Source organism: Olea europaea, unplaced genomic scaffold (genome assembly GCF_002742605.1).
Source record: "Olea europaea var. sylvestris unplaced genomic scaffold, O_europaea_v1 scaffold1565, whole genome shotgun sequence".
Classification (NCBI taxonomy): domain Eukaryota; kingdom Viridiplantae; phylum Streptophyta; class Magnoliopsida; order Lamiales; family Oleaceae; genus Olea; species Olea europaea.
The window spans coordinates 264717-282259 of NW_019233257.1; the positions used below are offsets into that span (position 1 = coordinate 264717).

A 17543-nucleotide genomic window follows, 5' to 3' on the forward strand; every position below is an offset into this window, starting at 1 on the left:
TTTTTTTGGTCAAAAATTGCAATTGCTGACCACTTTAAAAATCTAAGCTCTATTTTATACGGAGTTACTCTAAGGTTGAGATTTTGGCTTTCCAAGGCGGTAGCTGGAATAGAAAGTGGTCAACAGCCACTTTCCCGGTGGTCTTTGACCTCGATTGAATTTTTACCAATTGGCTATTGCAGTGAGTAGAAAGAATCGGATTAACTTTCGAACACGTGTGAGAATCTAGGCCCCGTCTGAGCTCTTTTTGGGAAAAATATGTTATTGAATAATAATTTTTAGGAGAATGTATGGTTAAAAAATAGAGAATATTTTGAATTTACATGTAAAATTATTATATTAGAAAATGTGGTTGAAAATGAGTTTTGAAAAAAAGGAGCTTTCAGAAAAGGAGCTTTCAGAAAATTGGGTTAAACATGGGTTCACATCAAATCGATGATTGATTTCTTGAGGTGGAAGATGAGGCAGTTATGGAGGAAACCACAGTATTCGACCATTGCCTTGTCGAGAAGGTATTGTTATGCTAGACGGTTAATGAAAATAGGTTGGAGAATGTGTAAGTAATATATCCTAGGTTCAATCAACATTAGGTTGTCAACATTATAATTGATTAATTAAAATTTTATTGACGGCAAATTTATTATTATTATTTTGATAAATTAAATTAATAAAGTTGGTACATTCAAGATTTGATAACTTGTTAATCCTAAGGAGTTGGCTCCAATCAATCATGTCAAATAAATGTATAGTTGAAGGGATGATCGAATATTAAATTATACATGATTGTAATTAATAGCGAGATATGGATATCGTTATTAGAGTTAGACTAACACGTTCGACATTTTTCACTTATGAAGTGGGTAACTAATCTCATGAGTTAAAATATACTAACATTTAAATGGATGCATGAACTTTTTATTAAGAGAATAAAATATTGGAGCCTACTATAGAGATCACATGGATCAGTGGTTAATATCTAATTGTTGATAGTTGAACTAGCTCTTTGACTTGAGGTCGTCTAGTACCCTTATATGAGGATCATCATACTTAGTAATGTTGGATGTTGCTTTGTCAAGAATCGCTAATACAACATCGTTAAAGTTGTGAAGGATTAAGGATTTGTCACTCTTAAATAATAAGAGATTATGACATACATTCCATTCGCTTAAGTCGATATCGAAATCCTTAACTAAAGTGAGTTTATACATCAAAAAGAGTTTCAATGATAATTGACTTGAGAGCAGTATGAAAGATATGGTCTATGAAATCGAGATCTACACGTCACCATATCTCGTAATTGATAAGGTCATATTGACAAAGAGATTATAGTTCCATGGTAGATGAATAAGTTTAGTTTTATCAAACTACGTGACATTTTTCATCATGTACTCAACATATTGATAGATGTCAAATAGCGACAAATGCAAATTAATTAAATACAAAAGGATCACAATAGATGAATAAGTTTAATTTTGTTACACTACGTGAATTTTTTATCACATGTATTACTCTGCCATATAAATATCAATGGGGGACAACGAATGTGAATTCATTAATCTTTGTGAATTAATGATAAATCGAGAGGATTTTAATTTATTTAATTTTGATTGAATTAGAATAATAATTCATGCCATCCAGCATCGTGATCGGGAACCTAACGGATTACACACATAAGACGAGAATTAGAATAATAAAATTAGAATTAATTAATTGACAAATGTGGGATATTTGTTAAATTAATTAATTTGAATTGTTTATCAATGGGTCAAGATTATTAGGTCCACTTAAACATATTTTAATAAAGAGTTAACGTTAGAGATAAGTCGCTACATTCATTCCTACTGTTGCAACACAAGAAAATAAAAGAAAATTCTAATTTTTCATTCTTGTTCTCTCACAGTAGATTATCATTACAGGTTGAACGATTGGATAGTTATGATGTGCAGAGTGGTGGATCAAGATTCATAAAGAAGAAGAGATCATGATTGTTTGTTATCAAGATTATCAAAGAAGTTTGAATAGTCTAATCATGATTTCTATCTAAACATAAAGACAATACTTGAAGAGAATTGAAAAATATTTTAAATTTTCCTGTGCGTATATAAGTTAATTCTCAATAGAGACTTCAGGGACTGCATACTGGCCCATCTTTGTGTGTAGGTGACTAAGGCAATGGCCAAGCAGCTGAAAAGGGGATTGGACTAGACCAGTCTGCTAGGGAGTTAGAGGAGTGTATGTGGGGAATGGGCTAGCTAACTGTGAACTAAAGGATTTGAGGTTCAATGGCCCTTCTTTTACATTGAATTAAAGAAATGATGGCCTGCAAATATTCAGGAACGTCTGGACCATTTTGTGTGCAGTGAACAATAGAGGAATCTCATCCCCATTACTTTGGTCAGCCATCCTGACTTCCAGAAATCCGACCAGCCCTCGATTTTGAATACAGTTGAAAGATGGAAGCATCGAGATAGGGTAACGATACAGAGAAGCTTCTAAATTGAACCATTTTGACTAAAAGAGCTGGGCTACAAAGGGGTGATAGAAATGTAGTGGAGGCGTTCGGCGAGTTAGGGAGAGAGACCATTTGTTTCACTCCATCCGGAGAAATTGGATTCTTCTTGCAAAATTTTAAAATCAAGATAAATGAAAAAAAATTATAATTTCACTGTAATAATTCTAAACGGCTAGCAGTCATAACTTCCTATAACTAGTTTCTGATGATTTTGACAGAAATGAGCAAATTGTCACTATGTTCATGCAGTTTTTACTTAGGGTGTGTATGATACACCCAAAATTTCCATAGAAAGTGGAAAACCAATTTCAATTCCATGTTTTTGCTTGTTCGATGTTTCTATTTTTCCATCGAAATCATTTTCTAGCTTTTCATGCTACCTAGGATTTTTTTTTTTTTGGCTTTTGAAGGAAGCACTTTTTATTTATTTATTTATTTATTTTTTTGGCAATGGAAACAAATTCTAAGAATTAAAATAAAAGAATATTTTTCTTTAATTGACAATTTCATAGAAAACAAAGCCAAACGAAGATCAAAAGATAAATGATTTTCTTGAATTTTTTTTGTTGACAATGGAAACAAATTTCATCCCCAATACCAGTAAATTATGTCCCTTTAATCGACAAATTTCATATAAAATAAAGCTAAACGAACACCAAAAAATACTTTTTTTTCAACATTTTTCACGTGAAAAATTATACCAATCAAACACAATAATTTACAATTCACAGGAAAACAATTTCTAGGCAACTGAATTCCCTGGAATTCGTTTTCATTTCACCCAAATTCCATCTTTACAATCAAACGGACCCTTAGGGTAAAAATTAAATAGCAAATCAATACTTGAACATCAGATATAACATGGTAAATTCTAAAGAAAAGATTCACAGGCCCCCATGCCATGGATAAATCAATACACTAACTAATTGATAAAAAATACAATAGTAGGCATTTTTGCAATTTTACAAAATTAACAAAAGAACAATCAAAAGAATCAATAACAACTCCGCTGTATCTTCTTATTTTGACTTGTTGATGAAGTGAAATCAAACTCACTGATCTTGACTTATTACCACTTCCCTATTATATTTGGTCGCAACACCACTTGAATTAAAATCATCATTCTTAACTTCATGTCAAGTAGCTTGATCAATTGATTGGATTGACCATTCAGCGTCAGTTGATTTGTGTTTTCCAAATATTTGGAGAAAACGTTGACTTTAAAAATATTAAATGAAGTATCACGTCTATACGAACTCTTTCGAGAATGGCAGAATTGCTCATTGCTGGTTAATGACAGGGCTACTTACTACAGATAATGGTATAACTACTTGCTGCTAGATAACGTTAGAATGGCTAGCCACAGGTTCACCAGACAGGATTAAGTTTTTCAAAGCTTAATTCTATTCTTGATTAATTACCTTACTTATAAGTAAAGAAATTATCAAAAGTAGGAATCCAATCTTATCAAATAATCTACAACAAACTCGATAACCATTGTAGCTTAAAAGATAAGTCCAAAAGATTTTCTGGATTTTTAGGGAAAGATGTTTTTATTTAACTTATCCTAATATTATCTTTCTAAATAAATTTGAAAATATTTAATAATCTTAAAATAGAAGATATGCGAAAAGACATCTTAGATTTGTTAGAAGTTCAATACAAGGAATGATAACTTTAATTTAACAAATCCTTATATTATTTCTAAACAAATTTGAAAACTTCTAGGGTGATACAAAATTTATTACTAAAAAAAGTTGTATATGTATAAAAAGAAATCAGATTCTGTTATATAAGAAAAAAAAAATTCGTACCAATTCCAGTGAATGTAGTCCAAGTATACCATGTACTTTTTTTTTCAAGGTTTTGAAAATTTATTTTTCAATGTATGACAATTAAAAATCAACAAGTACATTAAGCCCTCGTTTGAGCCACATTCTTTTAATAGAAATGAATTTTTAAATAGTGTATTGATGGAAAATGTGTAGTTGAAATATAAGGAAAAATTTTGGACTTGTGTGTAATATTATTCTATTGAAGAATGTGCAGATGAAATGATGTCAAAACACTATTTAAAAATACATTTTTTTTCGAAGTATGGAACTCAAACAGAGGGACCGAGCAAGCTAATAAATAAAATTTGTAAAACAATAAGCCTCTTGTACATTGCTGGTACACAGCTTTGTGTACAACCTTTTGAATTCTGGGTCTCGTGCCCACTTAAACTGGTGGGAATGAGAATTGTTTCTACACTTTTAAATATTTTAAGAAGGCCTAAATTTGAGAACCAGGTTTGCAGTACCGGCGGATTGAGTGCGAAATTGAAGGTAAGAACTTGTTTTCCACCAAAATAAATTCCGTCCACATCTCGCCAATGTTGAGATCTAACATCAATTTACCTACTATAGCCAAACGAGATAGCGACCAAGGGGTTGAACATCCAACAAAGATCGAAATTTAAATTTTTTGCCAAAGGGGATTCACCGACTTCACTTGTGAAAGGTATGTTCATTGCAATTATTCTGAAGTTGTAGTGTTTGAAAATTTTATTAATATTTTTGAAATGTGTACAATATATTAAGATATTCGCCTACTTATAATTTTCTTGCAAATATTTTCGAAATGTGTACAGAATTTGGCTTTGTCGTGGCATTGGGATCTACGAAATGACAGAGAAAGGTAATTTCGTTGTAATTTTTTGAAGTTGCACTATTGAAAAACCTATGTATTTTCACTGCTTCTGTAATTTCTTGTTTCACTTCTAATATTATTGTAATCAGATTTTCACGAACATTTGAACAATACTTAAAATTCATATTCTCATTCAATATGATGTAGGTAAAGAAATAGTGGAAGTATTAGATGATGAAGTTTTAGTAGAATCCAATAATGACAACAATACAGACAATATCTTCACATTGAAAGATGATATTTTAGGAGGAGATGGCGTGATTGTGCCTAAAGTTGGTATGAAGTTCAAAGATGAAAAGAGTTGTTAGACTTTTATAAGAGATATGTGTATGACGTAGGTTTTCCGATTAGGAGGAGGAATTCTAGAAAGGGAGAAGATGGAGTAGTGAATTACGTTACGTTGACATGTTGTCGTGAGGGCCGAAGATGCAGCAATGCAGGTGCTTCTTTGAAGCTGCATCCAACCATTCAAACAGGTTGCAAAGCAAGACTTACTGCTTCTTCAGATATTCGTGGAATATGGAAAATTTGCACAGTTGATCTTGAACACAATCATAAAACTAGTCCTTCAAAATCTAGATTATATTGCTACAATTTGGAATTGAGTGCAAATATCAAATGCAAGCTCAAAGTGAAAGATGTGGCTGGAATATCTTTACACAAGAGTTACAACTCAGCAGATGTTGAAGCAGGTCATTGAAAAGGATTGTCGAAATTACGTTGAACGAGTGAGGCAATTGAGACTTGGTAAAGGAGATGCCGCGGCAATACAATCCTAGTTTTCACAAATGCAAGCATAGTGCTCAAATTTTTAATTCTGTATAGATTTGGATGAAAGAGTCCCGACTTAGGAATCTCTTTTGGGCAAATAAGAGGTGTAGGCAAGCGTATAAAGAGTTTGGGGATGTAGTGACATTTGATACCACTTATCTCACTAATAAATATGACATGCCTTTTGCCCCCTTTGTTGGTGTAAATCATCATGGACAATCAACACTCCTTGGATGTGATTTGCTGGAAAATGAAGATATAGATACATTTGTTTAACTATTCAGGACTTGGATGCAGTGCATGTACCAATCAAGACAGGGCCATGTGAAATGCAATTGAGATAATCTTTTCAAACAAAAGGCATAGATGGTGTTTGTGGCATATATTAAAGAAGTTGCCGGAGAAGTTTGGATACCACGTTCAGAAGGGCTCCATTTTTTCAGTCTATAAATGACTTAGTGTATAATACACAGGTCGTTGAAGAATCCAGAGAAGGTTAGAAAGTTATGTTTGATACATATGACTTATATGATAATGATTGGTTGTCGGGGTTGTTTAAGAACAGGGGTTGTTAGGTGCCATGTTATTTGAAAATAGGTTTTTGGACGAGAATGTCAACAATTCAGTACAGTGAGAATATAAATATGTTCTTTGATGGGTATGTCCATTCTAATACATCGTTGAAAAAGTTTGTCGAATAAACGAACGAGCATTACGAAATAAATTTGAGAAAGAATTTCAAGCAAATTTCAAGTCTTACTCATAGATGTTACCCTGTGTGACAAAATATGAAATGGAAAAACAATTCCAAGCTGCTTATACCATTTCAAAATTTTGGGAATTTCAAGATGAGATAACTAGGAAGGTCTATTGCGATGTGATATCTTCAAGAGGTTGAGGAAAATGTCATTTACGAAAAAGAATGTTAGAAAGAAAAAGTTTTCAATCACATTTCGGGCAGAGGATTGCAATATTATTTGCAGTTGCCATTTATTCGAGTTTTGTGTAATTTTGTGTAGACATGTCATATCAGTGTTAATACGTAATGGCGCCATATCACTATCGGAGAGGTACATATTGTGGAGATGGAGACGAGATGTTAATAGAGCCCACATGATGATCGTTGTGAATTACGATAGTCTGGATATCACTCCTAGCCAGTTGAGGTATGATAGAATGTGTGAATTGTTTGCTACGTTGGAAGACATTTTGCTAATGATGACGAAGAGCGAACTAGTGCGATAATAGATTAGATTCGATTGCAGTCCAAAGACATGATGTCTATGAAGACGAGTTGAGGAAGTAATAACATTTCGTAGCCTAGTTTGCATTTAGTTCCCAGTCTAGAGCATCACTTGACACTGGCAGCGGTACTATAAAAGATCCTAAATGTTCAAAAAGAAAGGGTGAACCGAAGAAACTTTGTCATAAAAGCTCATTGGAGTCGAGTTCGAAGAAAATAAAGGTTATTTTTCTTTCACACATTTTTCTCACATGTCATACATTCATTTGAACAAATATCAAATGTCAATTATTCCCTTGTCATGCAGGCAGCATAAACTTCCAGTAAAGGACAGAGATCGAGAGTGGCGAAAAGCAATCTTTGACCCGACACACCTATCCTTCAGTCCTTGTCACATGCACAATATTCAATGCTGACACAATTCTCAAATTCACAAGTCATATTTGTAAGTATTTATCGTTGGTCAATGTATTGGAGGCATGTTTCAATTAAATTTCCATTTCATGCAGAGCGACGAGTAACGTCATGCACTAACACAACAATTGTCATCTACAAATTTTATTCTCACATCAACATCAAATGTTTTGTTTAGATAGCTCGGTGAGCATATGGTTTCAAATGTGTATTTAGCATGTAAGAAAATGTGAATTTAGCATCTTCCCAAAATTTTTATGTTTATGTTAGGTAATGCAATGCCATACTACTGTCCTAATTTGTCGTACAATGTTGGAGCACAATTGGGAATGAGACCATCCACAATGGGTGTTTTTCCCTCTTGGATTTCATGGTGTAAGTGGTGTAATTTTTCTTCTTACAAACAGTTAATTTCATATGGTTCTCCAATTTACTTGTAATAATAATATGCTAAACGTCATTCAAGCCATTGACTTCACCAACCAACATAGCAGATTCGATGTTTAGTGCCGCCCATACCATTCTGCATATTGCTATTGTGGAAGGTCCTTCTAGTCTTGTTCAGAATCCGAGTTTAGGAATTTCTCATCAAGATCCTGTAAGTGATATTGCAATGACCTTTCAACATGCTAGTTCATCAAGGGGACTACTATTTAATTCCTATAATATAACTCAATAGGAAGGTGTCCCATTTTTTTTTTCAACATTTGATGTCAAGGAATGTGGTCAGACGTGCTTCTCTCTTTCTCTGTGTAGAAGTATTGTTTGGATTTTTCCCTTCAATCTTGTGGTTTTAGATGTATTTTATTTTAGTTTTTGAACTTTTGGGATAAACAAAAATGCAATGTAATGAACTGTGGCGACATTGGAAGGATCGAGAATCAATTGTTGTTTGAAGATAGTGTATGTGTAATTTTGTCTTACATTTTCAATTTTGCCTTTCTTTTATCTGGGATTTTTTTTGCATGTTTTCCACTTTGCTTAGATATTGTTTGCTCAAGTGTTCACTTATCAGAGGTAGACAGGTTACCCTTGCTTAAATTTTCAGTGAATATTAAATAATTTTAGAATGTATATTCTGTTCTTCATGCTATTACTACAAAAGACCAGAAGAAGAGTCTGTTATCAGTTACTTTGGAAGAAGGGCGTTGACAGAAAAGCTAATCAAATGATGATGGATTGAAAATTGCACTCAACCTTTTGTAACCTTACATAGACACGATTAAATCTTATCATGTCAAACAAAGCATAAGAATAACCATATTATATAACCTTGTCATTCTTTCTCCTTTTTACTCTTTCTTAAGGTGTTAAATTGCAAAATGATGTACCAAAACCATCTCCACTTTGCATCAGGTCGTAGATTAAACAAAAGGACTTCAACTCAAACTTTAGAATAGGTTTCCACCTTAATTTATTTTATGTTTTCTCACAGGGGCAGAGGAGCCATATAATGAGAGACAACAAGGCTGAGGAAACTTGGCTATAGGAAATGGATTAACAGTGATCAACTTATGGCCTTGCTACACATACACCAGATCAAACTTTAATGGGCATTCATCTCCCACTCTAATGCTAAAAATCGAACATACTTCTAAAATTGAAAACAAAAAAATCACTAGCCAAATAAAGTGTGCCTTGCCAACATAAATGCAGTGAAACTACAACTAAACATTCTTTTCAAATCACAACGTAAGTGGTGACCATTCTCATAGACAGTAACTATAAGTACAAAGGGACTCTTGGCACACCTTGAGAAGCAAGTCACACCTTGAAAAGCTAGTTAAACATCAATACAATTTTTGAGAAAATCTGATTACATATGAAAGTACCAACATATCGTACATAAGCACTTTCGACGACAACAATTCGAAAGTCTTTTTCCGATACACCATCCTAAACCATCCAAATACACAACATATTTAGATTTCATTCTCCAAAACTTGTTTTCCTTTGTGCATATTTATTCTAAGCCAGATCTTCAAGTCTTTTTCGTCAGTTAGCTTAGCAAGCGTTTTTAACATTTGTGGCTAATCATCCACGTGTTCGCCTCCATTTCTGATGCACTTGATTTACCATCATCATGCAATGGACACTTTTTGTCAAGGAATTTGTTACACCACTTGAAGTACCTACAATCGCGAGTACAACAATGGAACAATAGCCATTTATGATCATTGTTCTTTTCGACCTCCATCCATTTGATGAATCCCAAACCACAATTTGGATAGCTTCTCTTTCTCGAGCATTCTGGCAACATATGTCCCCTTTATCTACAACAATGACATATTCCCTTATTTTTGCTTTCCATCGACTTAGTCTTATTCAACCACATTAAACAACCACATCAACATGTAAACATATCATTCTCACAAATTAACATACAGTACTACTTCAATTCAACCATATGATCTAGCAAAACAGGAAATCATCCATTCTCTTCGTTGTCCAATGGAAAGCTGCTTATAATTGAAAGCACCACTATAGCATTTTCTTTGATCCAGCAAAACAGGAAATTGTAAATATACCTCGTTTGAAGGTTTAAATTGAAGCTCTGCATTTCAAAACTAAGATTTTCCTTACATCTAAAACGGAAAGAAAAATGAAGATGCATAAGTTAGAAATTATTTTTTCGCATACAGTAAAACTCAAGCATAATTGAATGAGCCCAGCATTATCAAACTATGTTTTCGAAACTAATTTTTTTCCCTATTCATGAAACTGAAAGAAGATTGGAGAAGCTTAAAGCCCAACTTTTTTTTCTTCGTACACAATAAACCCCAAACTCTCAGGCGACAAGCTCAGCACTGTCAAATTATTTTTAGCACACACTAAAGTTGATAAAAGATCAAAAAATCCTATTTTGTCTTTATCATATGATGAAACAAGAAATTATTGTGTTAATAACAAAATAATATCACAAAACTCAAAACGCACATCGTTGTTTCCTTCTCTTTCTCTTACCTATGTGATTGATGTATTCGGTGGTCTCTTACCAACAGGGAGGAAGGAAGTATTGTCTAACAGTCGACGAAGCGATCGAAAGTGGAGATTATTTGCGTAGTAGCCTAAAAAATAGGGCAACTGGAGCGTAAATGTAAATGGGAAAGTGAAATTGAGTTAGGGAAGAGGGATTTCTTTGTTTCAGCCTGGGTCACTTACAAGAAAATTGGCTTTCTCAGCTTTTTTTTTTAACTTTCCACGTCAGCATTGAAGCGAAATTAATCGCAAAAATATGACAGATGCTTTTCCATCACTTGTTGCAGGGCACTGTTAGTCTAGAACGAAATGAATTTTGGTTTCTAGAGAAGAAAACTGAAAAGATATAAACATAGACGGCAATATTAAATAATTACCTATACTATGCTGATTTTATGGCTGATATTGGATCTCACAAGAGATCTATTGACTCTCTGGGGGACATGGAGGAGTTTTTGAGACAGAGATCACAAGCTAAGTGGCTGAATGATTGGATAGACTACAAAATATTTCCACTAGCTTCTAGTTGAGGACACAAAAATTACATCTCCGACCTTAAAAATGCATACAACCAATTGGTGGAGGAAATGACAATATTTTTCTTTCTTCAGAAGATTTGTTTGATACTATCTACAGTAGCCCGAGGCCCTGGGTAATAAAGCTAAAGGCAATAGTAAGTAGGCTGGAGGATGTATGTGTAATTTTGTCTTACATTTTCAATTTTGCCTTTCTTTTATCTGGGATTTTTCTTGCATGTTTTCCACTTTGCTTAGATATTGTTTGCTCAAGTGTTCACTTATCAGAGGTAGACAGGTTACCCTTGCTTAAATTTTCAGTGAATATTAAATAATTTTAGAATGTATATTCTGTTCTTCATGCTATTACTACAAAAGACCAGAAGAAGAGTCTGTTATCAGTTACTTTGGAAGAAGGGCGTTGACAGAAAAGCTAATCAAATGATGATGGATTGAAAATTGCACTCAACCTTTTGTAACCTTACATAGACACGATTAAATCTTATCATGTCAAACAAAGCATAAGAATAACCATATTATATAACCTTGTCATTCTTTCTCCTTTTTACTCTTTCTTAAGGTGTTAAATTGCAAAATGATGTACCAAAACCATCTCCACTTTGCATCAGGTCGTAGATTAAACAAAAGGACTTCAACTCAAACTTTAGAATAGGTTTCCACCTTAATTTATTTTATGTTTTCTCACAGGGGCAGAGGAGCCATATAATGAGAGACAACAAGGCTGAGGAAACTTGGCTATAGGAAATGGATTAACAGTGATCAACTTATGGCCTTGCTACACATACACCAGATCAAACTTTAATGGGCATTCATCTCCCACTCTAATGCTAAAAATCGAACATACTTCTAAAATTGAAAACAAAAAAATCACTAGCCAAATAAAGTGTGCCTTGCCAACATAAATGCAGTGAAACTACAACTAAACATTCTTTTCAAATCACAACGTAAGTGGTGACCATTCTCATAGACAGTAACTATAAGTACAAAGGGACTCTTGGCACACCTTGAGAAGCAAGTCACACCTTGAAAAGCTAGTTAAACATCAATACAATTTTTGAGAAAATCTGATTACATATGAAAGTACCAACATATCGTACATAAGCACTTTCGACGACAACAATTCGAAAGTCTTTTTCCTATACACCATCCTAAACCATCCAAATACACAACATATTTAGATTTCATTCTCCAAAACTTGTTTTCCTTTGTGCATATTTATTCTAAGCCAGATCTTCAAGTCTTTTTCGTCAGTTAGCTTAGCAAGCGTTTTTAACATTTGTGGCTAATCATCCACGTGTTCGCCTCCATTTCTGATGCACTTGATTTACCATCATCATGCAATGGACACTTTTTGTCAAGGAATTTGTTACACCACTTGAAGTACCTACAATCGCGAGTACAACAATGGAACAATAGCCATTTATGATCATTGTTCTTTTCGACCTCCATCCATTTGATGAATCCCAAACCACAATTTGGATAGCTTCTCTTTCTCGAGCATTCTGGCAACATATGTCCCCTTTATCTACAACAATGACATATTCCCTTATTTTTGCTTTCCATCGACTTAGTCTTATTCAACCACATTAAACAACCACATCAACATGTAAACATATCATTCTCACAAATTAACATACAGTACTACTTCAATTCAACCATATGATCTAGCAAAACAGGAAATCATCCATTCTCTTCGTTGTCCAATGGAAAGCTGCTTATAATTGAAAGCACCACTATAGCATTTTCTTTGATCCAGCAAAACAGGAAATTGTAAATATACCTCGTTTGAAGGTTTAAATTGAAGCTCTGCATTTCAAAACTAAGATTTTCCTTACATCTAAAACGGAAAGAAAAATGAAGATGCATAAGTTAGAAATTATTTTTTCGCATACAGTAAAACTCAAGCATAATTGAATGAGCCCAGCATTATCAAACTATGTTTTCGAAACTAATTTTTTTCCCTATTCATGAAACTGAAAGAAGATTGGAGAAGCTTAAAGCCCAACTTTTTTTTCTTCGTACACAATAAACCCCAAACTCTCAGGCGACAAGCTCAGCACTGTCAAATTATTTTTAGCACACACTAAAGTTGATAAAAGATCAAAAAATCCTATTTTGTCTTTATCATATGATGAAACAAGAAATTATTGTGTTAATAACAAAATAATATCACAAAACTCAAAACGCACATCGTTGTTTCCTTCTCTTTCTCTTACCTATGTGATTGATGTATTCGGTGGTCTCTTACCAACAGGGAGGAAGGAAGTATTGTCTAACAGTCGACGAAGCGATCGAAAGTGGAGATTATTTGCGTAGTAGCCTAAAAAATAGGGCAACTGGAGCGTAAATGTAAATGGGAAAGTGAAATTGAGTTAGGGAAGAGGGATTTCTTTGTTTCAGCCTGGGTCACTTACAAGAAAATTGGCTTTCTCAGCTTTTTTTTTTAACTTTCCACGTCAGCATTGAAGCGAAATTAATCGCAAAAATATGACAGATGCTTTTCCATCACCTGTTGCAGGGCACTGTTAGTCTAGAACGAAATGAATTTTGGTTTCTAGAGAAGAAAACTGAAAAGATATAAACATAGACGGCAATATTAAATAATTACCTATACTATGCTGATTTTATGGCTGATATTGGATCTCACAAGAGATCTATTGACTCTCTGGGGGACATGGAGGAGTTTTTGAGACAGAGATCACAAGCTAAGTGGCTGAATGATTGGATAGACTACAAAATATTTCCACTAGCTTCTAGTTGAGGACACAAAAATTACATCTCCGACCTTAAAAATGCATACAACCAATTGGTGGAGGAAATGACAATATTTTTCTTTCTTCAGAAGATTTGTTTGATACTATCTACAGTAGCCCGAGGCCCTGGGTAATAAAGCTAAAGGCAATAGTAAGTAGGCTGGAGGATGCTTTTTTTACTGCTTATGCAGCAAAATTGGGATGCCCGTTCATGACATGCTATTAAACACACAGAAATCACTAAAGCTCTTAATCTCGATGGGTTTCACACAGCTTTCTATTAGAAACACTTGTATTTTCTGGGGTCTCAAATATCTTTATTCTTTGGCTGTGTTGAGTCATTGGCCTCCATCAACTCCATTAAACTAACTAGAGTGATTCTGTACGAATAAGCTGATTACGAATTATGTGACAGTGGCATTCAAATCTCTCACCCTATCTGTCCCTTCTATGTGTTATCAGTCCCAAAAACATTTGTAAAACCCAATTTAAACCCAAAATACTTTGCAAGAAAGAACATGGAGAATTGTTTTATCCCCAAGGCCCCGGACATTTAGTTTTCGGACTAATCACCACGTTGAACATTTACAAGTAGATATAACTCTATATCCACTAGAATCAACCAAGAATTGTTACAAATGTATGAAAAAAGAGATCTCTTCACTCAAATTTCCTCTTGCCTCTCTAAAATTACAACCAGGTAATCTCCTTACAATCTCTTCGATTGCTCACTAAAAATAATCAAGAAAATTCTCATCAAAAGATTACATGGAATGAATACAAAACACTTAGAGACTGAAACCATAGAGCACACAAAAGCCACACAACAATATGAGAGACGTTTGAGGTAATATATTCCAGCCCAAAAGTTACCAATCCAACAACTGGGAGAAGGCCATGTGTAAGGCTAGATCTCAGCCTTTAATAGAGGCAAAGTTGCATTTTCAGCAAACATACTTTTATGAAATAAATGGGCTTAGACCCTGAAACACATACACCAGCCCAAGTCCAGTATACCCAATAATAGTGAGGCAACCCAAACTCAACAATTTCTACCGTGCTGAACTATTCTTGACATCAACTAATGTATCTAGACATCAACCTGTTTCACTTGCTCTTATTTAACCGTAAAAAAGAAAATTAATAAAGTTAGTGAACATTTAAAAACGATGCAACTTGATATTCTAAATACACTACCTTCCAAGTGAAATTTAGAATCTTGGAGCAGTTTTTAAATTTATTTAAAGATAATATTTTGGTTCCGAGATCGAAAGGATTAAATTTAATTGGTTTTTTACGAAAATAATCAGGCATTTCTCAACCATGTTTCTCACATATTGAAACTTTATATCAATATGTTTTGTTCTATCAAGGTATATAGAATTTTTCCCAAGGTGAATGGCATTGTGATTATTAGTATATACCCTAACCATTTCATTTATGAAACCAATTTCATTTAACAATCCGTCTAGCCAAAGAATTTCTTTAGCAGTAGCACAAGCCACAATATATTCTGCCTTTGTCAAAAAAGGTTACTAGCTTTCGCAATTGCATTTCCCAACTATTATATCATCACACAGTGTAAAATACAAGAAAAAGTAGATCTTCTTTTACCTAAATCTCCAACAAAATCAGAATTAGTATAGCTTTTAAGAATTATACCTTCATTACATCTTTTAAATTGTAAACGTAACTCAGTTGAGCCTTTTAAATATTATAGCATCCACTTTATAGCTAACCAGTGTGTTCACCTGGGTTTGCCATAAATCTGCTTAAAATACTTATACCATAAGCTAAGTCAGGTTTAGTACATACCATAAGATACATAATAGAACCTACAACATTAGCATAAGGTGCTTTTCTCATTCTTTCAAATTCTTAATCCGTTTTACGTAATTGTTCACTAGATAACTTAAAATGATTAGCAATGGGCAATGAAATAGGTGCTCATTCAAGCATAGAAAGCGTTTCAAGAATATTTTTCGCATAAGAACATTGATTTAGATAAACAACATAGTTATATCTCTCTCTTTTAATTTTCATTCCTAGAATTCTTTTAGTTCGTCCTAAATCTTTCATTTCAAACCTAGATTTTATCTTAGATTTAATTAAATATATTTCAGATCCCACATGGCAAGCAAGTAATATGTCATCAATATATAACAATTAATAAATAGATTGAGGTCCTCCTGACATTTTGTAAAAGAAACAGAAATCAAAATTGCTCTTAACAAAACCTAATTTTGAATATTCTAGTTAAATTTCTTATATCATTGTTTGAGAGATTGTTTTAAGCCATAAAAGAATTCTTCAACAAAGATATTTTGCCTGACTCATGTATATAACTTCATCAAGGTCATCGTTTATGAAGGCAAATTTAACATCAAGTCGATCCAATTCTCAATTAAATAAGCAATTGGAGCAAGCAAAATTCTGATTGACATTGATTTTACAAGTGGGAAAAATATTTCATTATTATCTATTCATTCTCTTTGTGTAAATCCTTTAGTCACAAGTCTGGCTTTGTATCTCTTACTTTCTACATTAGAATCTCCTTCTTTAATTTAAAAAAAAACCACTTACTGTCCACTACCTTTTGATGTTAGACTTGTTAACTAGAATCTAGGTTTTATTTTTAATCAGGAAGTCCNTTAACGAGTTTAATGCAGAGTAGAGGGACATAAAGTCATCATTGCTGATTCTAGTAGAAGAAAATCTTTTCTTTCTATTTCCATCTCTAGTGAGTTGATAGTCAGCAAGAGAAGGATTTTGAAATTCTTCATTATCAGATTCAATTTTATCATGATCTAGTTTAGGTTGAGTAGTCTGCATCCCAATCAAATTATTTTGATTAGTAGAATTTTTTTCTTGATTTTCCAATACAGTTTAAGTAGCAGGTACATTTCCAATAGATTTCAAATCTGATGAATCATTACAAGACATTAAATAAAAATGGTATTCCTACTTATGATTACCTTGAGACTATTTTGACTCTTAATACAAAGTCTATAACCTTTGGTTTTCTTTCCAGAACCCAAAAAAACATATTTTATGGATCTTGGTTTAAGTTTACCTTCATTTTAATAAGAATAGCAGCAAAAAATATTAAGTCTAGTATAATCTAGAGACTTACCAGACTATAGTTTTTCTTGGACTTGAAAATCAATAGTACTTAATGGACTTCTGTTTATAAGATAACTAGTAGTTTTTAAAGCTTCACCCAAAAGAACTTGGAGAGATTAGAACTAAGTAACATACACCGGACTTTTTTTCCAATAAAGCTCTATTCATTCTCTAAATAATACCATTTTGTTGAGGGCATATGTTACAATTCAGTGCCTTAAAATTCTAAATTCTTTATAAAACAAATCAAATTCAAGGTTACAAAATTCAAGGCCATTATTAGTCATAAGTGATTTGACTTTCTTGTTGGATTGATTTTCAATCATCGATTTCCATTGTCTAAAATTTTGAGAAAGGTATCAAATTTTTTTTAAAAGAAAAGTCCATACTTTCCTTGAAAAAATATCTACTAAAAGTAAATAGAATCTAAATTCACTTAAGGTATTTACACCCTATATTTCAACATATAAATACTCAAGAATGGAAGTAGATTTATGAATTCTAGATATAAAAGTAATCTG

General features: G+C 33.2%; 3 long non-coding RNA genes across 9 annotated transcripts in view; 1 reads left to right on the forward strand and 2 right to left on the reverse strand.

The window, feature by feature from the left end:
• Nucleotides 1–4696: 4696 nt before the first annotated feature.
• LOC111376840 lies at nucleotides 4697–8532 on the forward strand. Of its 6 annotated transcripts, none has more exons than XR_002699564.1 (7): nucleotides 4697–4839; nucleotides 4921–5014; nucleotides 5145–5191; nucleotides 5351–7439; nucleotides 7529–7817; nucleotides 7902–8006; nucleotides 8126–8532. It is a non-coding gene; the product is annotated as an uncharacterized LOC111376840 (long non-coding RNA). The 6 variants fall into 6 exon arrangements; XR_002699560.1 differs by having other exon boundaries at nucleotides 4698–4839; nucleotides 7529–7662; nucleotides 7727–8006; XR_002699561.1 differs by having other exon boundaries at nucleotides 7525–8006.
• Nucleotides 8533–9207: 675 nt separating this feature from the next.
• On the reverse strand, nucleotides 9208–11291 carry LOC111376842. Its single transcript, XR_002699567.1, has 2 exons — nucleotides 10794–11291; nucleotides 9208–10699 (listed from the first exon to the last, which is right to left on the reverse strand). It is a non-coding gene; the product is annotated as an uncharacterized LOC111376842 (long non-coding RNA).
• Nucleotides 11292–11974: 683 nt separating this feature from the next.
• Nucleotides 11975–17543, reverse strand: part of LOC111376841 — an 8202-nt gene continuing 2633 nt past the window's right edge. Inside the window, exons 1-2 of one of the 2 annotated variants that reach the window (XR_002699565.1) lie at nucleotides 13755–16546; nucleotides 11975–13655 (exon numbers count right to left, since the gene is read on the reverse strand). This is a non-coding gene — a long non-coding RNA (uncharacterized LOC111376841). Of the gene's footprint in view, nucleotides 13656–13754; nucleotides 16547–17543 lie in introns of those variants that run through there. The other variant, XR_002699566.1, reaches the window with a different exon arrangement.